This window comes from Haliotis asinina, chromosome 12 (genome assembly GCF_037392515.1).
Source record: "Haliotis asinina isolate JCU_RB_2024 chromosome 12, JCU_Hal_asi_v2, whole genome shotgun sequence".
In the NCBI taxonomy this organism is placed as follows: domain Eukaryota; kingdom Metazoa; phylum Mollusca; class Gastropoda; order Lepetellida; family Haliotidae; genus Haliotis; species Haliotis asinina.
Window position 1 is genome coordinate 20,682,106 of NC_090291.1, and position 7,411 is coordinate 20,689,516.

Below are 7,411 nucleotides of genomic sequence, written 5' to 3' on the forward strand. Positions count from 1 at the left end.
TGAAACTAACTCAAAATGTCAATAGTTTCTGGAAATGCAAGATCATGACTCCACTATGCCACATCTGTTACATGTATGCATATATTTACACATATTGGTAGAATTTCTGAATTTTGTGGTGACTGACTTCCACTGAACGTCTTTTATGAATGCAGGCCTACATGGTTTCACTGGAGACTTCACCTAAGTATGAGAGTGAATGGTCAACAGGCTTTACTCGGACCTTTCTAGAGTGCCAGGTCACATGGCATCTATACCAACTTTTTTTTCTCAATCAATCAATCTTTATTCAGAACTGGAGGCCACCAAAATTTGATTGACCAAAATTTGTTATAATTTGGTTGTATGAATTCAAAAGCGCGAATTCTGAGCTGAGTTTTGATTCTTTAAAACACTGACATTGAGTATATTTCATTTCCAAGTAACCAAGCGCCCAGATCACACTAACACAAAAAGATGATCTTTGACCGAAGTGGAGAATTAACGTTCTATTTGCTTGTTGATGCAAGAGACGGCGGCCATTGCGAGGTCCGGTGTAGTCTATTATGTTGGTCAATGGCTAGTTGAGCTAAAAAACACATGTGGTGCTTCGGAAGATGAAGTTAGTGTAATCACCTAACCTGATTAGGACCTATCCTGTCTATACTTTTAACCTCCATCGACGGAGAGCACTCCTGGCCTAAAACACTCTCCCTCGACAGCTCTCTACCCTGGTATGCCCTTAAATGTCTAGTGTCGACATCAAACCCATTGGGAACCATTTACACATTCACAGTTACATCTAACAACGTCTTCGGCACAACACCAAAGCTGTTTATTATTTATGCACATCGACGTTTTAGCATGTCTATTCTTAAAACGAATTGTGTTAGAAAGATGTGATGTATGAAAGACGTTTTTTCCTTTGTCAGTGTAACCGGTATTGGGTTGATGATGGGTAAATCAGACGTGGAGAAGACGGGGAAGCAGTCATGCCTGCTGCGTATCGCTTGTAGTGGTATTAACATGTTGATGGAGCCATGGGGATAATGACGGGCAACCAGTGATAGGTCTGTGTATTCACATGTTGGTGAGGATACAGGGACAATGACGAGCAACCAGAGATAGGTCTGTGTATTTACACGTTGGTGAGGATATAGGGACAATGACGGACAACCAGTGCTAGGACTTGGTATTCACATGTTGTGAGGATATAGGGACAATGACGGGCAACCAGTGCTAGGACTTGGTATTCACACGTTGGTGAGGATATAGGGACAATGACGGACAACCAGTGCTAGGTCTGTGTATTCACACGTTGGTGAGGATATAGGGTCAATGACGGGAAACCAGTGCTAGGACTTGGTATTCTCACGTTGGTGAGGATATAGGGACAATGACGAACAACCAGTGCTAGGACTTGGTATTCACATGTTGTGAGGATATAGGGACAATGACGGGCAACCAGTGCTAGGACTTGGTATTCACACGTTGGTGAGGATATAGGGACAATGACGGACAACCAGTGCTAGGACTTGGTATTCACACGTTGGTGAGGATATAGGGACAATGACGGGCAACCAGTGCTAGGACTTGGTATTCACACGTTGGTGAGGATATAGGGACAATGACGGGAAACCAGTGCTAGGACTTGGTATTCTCACGTTGGTGAGGATATAGAGACAATGACGCACAACGAACATTGTAGAGAGGTGATATTGCATAGGGTCGTGTACGCACTCATTCTTCAGCCATTGGGATATGGTGTGAAATCTGACTTTGAGCAATTTAAGAAACAGAACATGGACAAGAATAACCAACGGTACTGGTATCAGTGAAATGCAACAGCGAATTGACAGTGACAGAGTGAACATACACACGCACGCACACACACGCACACGCAGAAATGTGTGTGTGGTGATTTCCGCAGATATACTGTATATGTAATACTAGTATATAAAAGATGAGTTCAGATATTTCTTCTTGCAAAAGCTCCTTTATAGGTCCACAAGATCTTTCGCCGTTCAACGGCTCTTCAGGTGGTGAATGATAGCTAAGAGTCGTCATAGGCGACGCACAACTGTAATGTAATGGCAAAACATCTTGTTCACCTGCAGTAGTCCATGTTACCTGTAGAAGACAATACAGGTGCAGCTATTCAGATAGCAAGGAGATAGCATCTTTAACACATACGTCATTCCTAGATTAAGAGCATGCTTGTGGTGACGTTGGCAGGCGAAGATGTACCTTGGGTGAGGGATGCACCCTGATTGTAGGTCTGACAACGTTAGGCACGCTGCCTGAGTGAAAACATATGATTTAAGCAAGGTGTATGTTCGATCAAAGGGGATTAAGAAGTAAACTGTTGTTCACATTATTACGTCTGTCGATATTATCGATAGTGTGGCGCAACATTGGGCCTAACAACTATTGATGTTAGAACATGTCATGGATGTATCGCCATCGGGCCGTAGACAGCTGCGATGCAATCAGTCGTTACGCCCCTAGTTGCAAGTATGAGAATAGCCTTAACATCCTCGCTTATCCAGAGTATCAGTTATATCTCCTTCCGTCTGTGCTTGTATTTACAACAAGCTGGATAATCGATGATATAGTGTACGTGAGTCTAGTGCTTCATGCACAAATGTAATTCAGATTGACAAGACGAATATTGTCCGTTCTAGGTTTGAACATCATACATGTGGTGGGCTGGTTTTAATATACCCAACTTGTATACGAGAAGCTTCTGGCACATCTGTGAAGACACATTTGGTGGATCTGACGAGATTTTATAACTCTTTAATCTACGACGGCTGTCAGAACTGATAACAACAATTAAAACACTCACGATAATAATTCATAAATCGTGTCACTTTTCTCGAAATAACATGATACGGGGGTATCGAAGCTGGTGAAAATGTGGGCTTTGTGTGTCTTTACCGGGGATCAAGCCTTGGGCTTGATTGTTTTTACTGAGTAGGTCATCCCGACGGTCAAATGATTCATGGAGGTCATTAATACAATGTCTGACCGCTCACCCTTGTGTGAGAACAACTCGTCCCCTTTTATCTTAGAGACATGGGCCGTGTGACTGTGCCATTTGTCTTTTGACAAGAATCAATCTGGAAGTAGACTGATGGGCCCGACTATATGAGAAATGTCCCTTTCAAACAATGCCCTGGCCTGCAAGCATGCACAACTGCAAGAAGACAAAAGGTTTGGAGCAAAAAGACATGTCCATCAAGGAGTACCTTTGAAAGCGAAACCATTTCCCTTATAAAACCGAGGAAGTTGACATTATCGTTCAATTCATCAACACAAGACAAACAAAACAGGACCCGAGATGTCTAGGTCTTATGTCCTGGCGAGGTGAACCTGACGGGGGTCATCCGAGACCATAGTCTTATCTCCTCAGTGGACAACAATAACTGTCCCCTTGGCCCTCTTAACCCTTTACCCCGCCCCCTTGTCACCTCGAGACACCCCATACCCGTCCTTTCACCTTAGTCTACCCGATAGCTTGAATACCCACCTCAACAAATCTGCTGTCTCAATTACAGACACTGCGTACCGTATACGTCTCCCCACGGCGTTTTCAGCGATCCCTATAATGACCAAAAAACAACGTCACAAGCATAATTAGAAGTCGGGATATGCAAAGATGATACATAAATGTCCACCTGTACACTGACTAGGGCAGGTGCGAGGTCATGTCACGTGGTCAGTACATTTGGACACCTTGGAGGACACGACCGGTCTGCTTATTAATCATACATTGACCCTCAGGCCTTGAACTTATTACTCTTGATAATGAAAACAGAAATAATCACCCACACTGTGTCCCGTGGGAAACAAGTGATGCCCTCGAGTTTATGGTTTTCTCGTCGTGGCGACATGTTTGTGTTTTGTGTGTTTAATATGTGGTTGAGTGGGTTCTTGATAGTGGGGAGGTGTGATCCTTGATTGTGACCTACACTCACTCTTATTATAGGTTACTATAATTCTTCTCTGATTATTAACATTTTGACATCCAAGAGATGCGCTGAGAACGCACCAACTTTGCGTTACCTACACTGACATATGGTCAAGTCTTTGAAACTGTTTGTGCTTACGGTTTTACGCAATATCCTAGTAGTGGTCTGCGACCAATAAGCCAGTGACTTGATGACCACCGTCCTACGTAGGCTGGGTACTATCCCACACAATCGACCAGGTCACTGAGCTGGGCCACGCCCTGAGGTCTCGCCCAACCTGCACACGCAGCTGGAGATCCAGATACACAACCCTAGAACCCACCCAAGGGGGAAGAGTGGGTCGGTGGGTCGGTGGGATAATAAGCAGATGATAAGTTATCTGTTATTTTCCTTCTATGAATAAACAACCAAGCCTTCTGTGATAATGATTTCATGGAAGCATGTTAACCACAGTTGTCTACAGAGCCATGCCCTCTACCTTATGGAAGAATGGTATCTACAAATGTCTCTTGAGTGAGCTCCTTGTTTGCTATTTCATGAACGTTTGTCCGATGGAAATAATGTGTAATCCTGACAGGATAATCCCAGGTTCAATTTGTCTTTTTTTCCTTTTACCTAATCATGAGGTTTTTTTAATGAAATCTGTAGGTAGGGAAGACATCAATGCAGCCATCACAACTGAGAAATGTCCGACATAGCCACTTGATTTGGTTCGGTTGCATCCTCGTACAATCACACAAATCGCTACAACTGGCGAACGAGTCCTACATCACGGATGTGGGGTGTATGACCAGTGGCCCTTGGTCCGTGCAGTCCCCTCTATACCCATTCCTCAATGAACACCTTCTTTGGTTGGTTGGTTAACGTCACACTCAGCAATATTCCAGCTGTATGACGAGGGTCTGTAAATGATTGAGTGTGTACCAGCCAATCCAGTGATTAACAGCTAGAGCACCGATCTACGCAAATGGCATACAAGTCAGCGAGCCTGACCACCCGATCCCGCTAGACGCCTCTTACGACAAGCATGGGTTGCTGAAGATCAGTTCAAACCCGGATCTTCATGGGTACAATCCTTGGACCAATCATTAGGCACAGGGGCAAGGCAGCAAAAATATCACTGAACAGCAGATGAAAAGGACCAAACCTTTTCCCGAAGTTCAGAAACAACACTCATAATCATTTCACATCTTCAACATTCAAATAACAAAACAATGGTTTGTTTCAATTTCAAACTGTAGAAAACAAGAAGAGTCAAGTAAAACGGATCCTTTTGTTGAAGGTCGCCCAATAATGACGTAAGGCGCCTACCACCTACACGAAGCCATGGCGTCATTCCCCATCTGACTTGCGTGCGTGTCTGACTGAAGGACTTGCCAAGGTGACATCCTCATATCACACAGACAACATCTTACTTGTTGGATGATAGATACACATTTTACCTACGCTGCCGCCGGCCATATTGTTGAGTGCCATCTCTATGACGGGGCTTGTAGCACTAACAATATATTTATTATCCCATCTCGGGAAAAATATGTCTCCTTGTTTCATATCCATTAGGAACCGGTGTCCCTCTCGCGTCTTCAATATTCCATATATTCATTACGCATGTGTGGCATCTACACGTGATATATGTTAGAGAATGTATACGGATGTCTTCTGTCGTATTAACCAGTGATTAAAACGGGAACAATGTCTACCACTCATAGCTAAGGTAATCACATAACACAGATGTAATGTTTTTATGTACATTATCTTCGGTCATTTTTTAAACTTCATTTCATCTTTTATTAACCTATAAGGATATTGTCATCTGTAAGTTGATCGTTTTTAAAAGAACTCGGTAAAGGGAGATAACTGTTAATTTGGCATATCGTACGCGGTGTCATTTAGATCTTAATAGAAACATTCTGACGTCACAGTTGTGTCACATTCGGAAATCGAAATTATGAAGATTAGTTAAAAATCTGATTGAAACCCTTAAGGGACGAAACAGCATAAGGACACGATCTCCAATGAAACTGGACACTGCAACCCCTTAGTAATACCAGAAACGCCGATCCTTTAATTTGAATCGCCTTGTATGGGGCTTTGTGACATTTGTCTAAGACAAGTTGAAAACCGCTGTCATCCCACTGCGAATTTACTCGGTTGTATTCAACAAGCTCCTCTTGTATTGGCTGTCCATAAGCTCATTTGGTACACGATAACCAAAACTGGTGCAAAAACACGATAATGATTTCAATCGATTTCTCCTAATACAGCCCGTGTGAGGGGGAAGTAATTAGTTGACTAAGGTGCCCTGGGCAGACCTTTTGATGACGATGTGCTGTACTCGCGTGGGGTTGAGGCCGGCGCTGGTGGTGTGGTAGACGTAATGAACACCGAGGCAAGGGCAGGGTGAAAATTGCTTGTTGATAACCGAGGATTATCACAATTGCAGAGTGACATGTTGAATCCAGGAAGAAATAAACAGGGCCGACCAGCCCGTGTGTCTAATGATGAATGACACAGGTAAAATAACTGTTATCAGTCATGTTTTACGTGATTCTCCGATGGCTAAAAATCAGCTAGGGATGCTGATCCAGTGGGACTCATATACACGGTTTGGGCTCGCGGTGAAAGGAACACGGCCCTTATTGTGGATATGTATATGTTATGGCGTAGAACCGGCGCCAACACAGGAATGGCGGTTCACCCAGCAATTAGAAAGGAAAATGTATGTCTCTTGATTTTATCCATGGGCATGGAAGTCAGGCCCTGTGTGTGAAGTAGGTCTCTAGATCCTGTGTGTGAAGTAGGCCTCTAGACCCTGTGTGTGAAGTAGGTCTCTAGACCCTGTGTGTGAAGTAAGTCTCTAGATCTTGTGTGTGAAGTAGGTCTCTAGATCCTGTGTGTGAAGTAGGCCTCTAGACCCTGTGTGTGAAGTAGGCCTCTAGACCCTGCGTGTGAAGTAGGTCTCTAGATCCTGTGTGTGAAGTAGGTCTCCATATACACGGTTTCTAAAACTTACACGCAATGACGAATAACGTCAGTCTCCATAATGGCAACTGATCTCACATACAGGTTCTAATGATAACAGCCCCGTGCTTCGAGGATATGAGAGTTCAGATTCTACTCACAGACATGCAGCATTATGCAAATATAAAATGACTGTTATATAAATACATATTCAAACTAATTTTCACTCAGTGAAATACTGAAAACATACATAAAAGAAGGGTAAATAATTGAATTGTATGAATAAGTGGGTAAATAGCATAAACAAACACTTTTCATTATTCAAAGTATAAAACACAACGCAACAGTTGTCGGTAGGAGTGCAACTCATTTAAATCAACTGAATCAATTAAAGCATTGCCATTTTGAAACATTTCTCGAAAACTTACAATTATTCACAATAAATCATGATTGTTCATTTACCGTAGCAAGCGCTGAACATGAAAATCTTCAAGCAA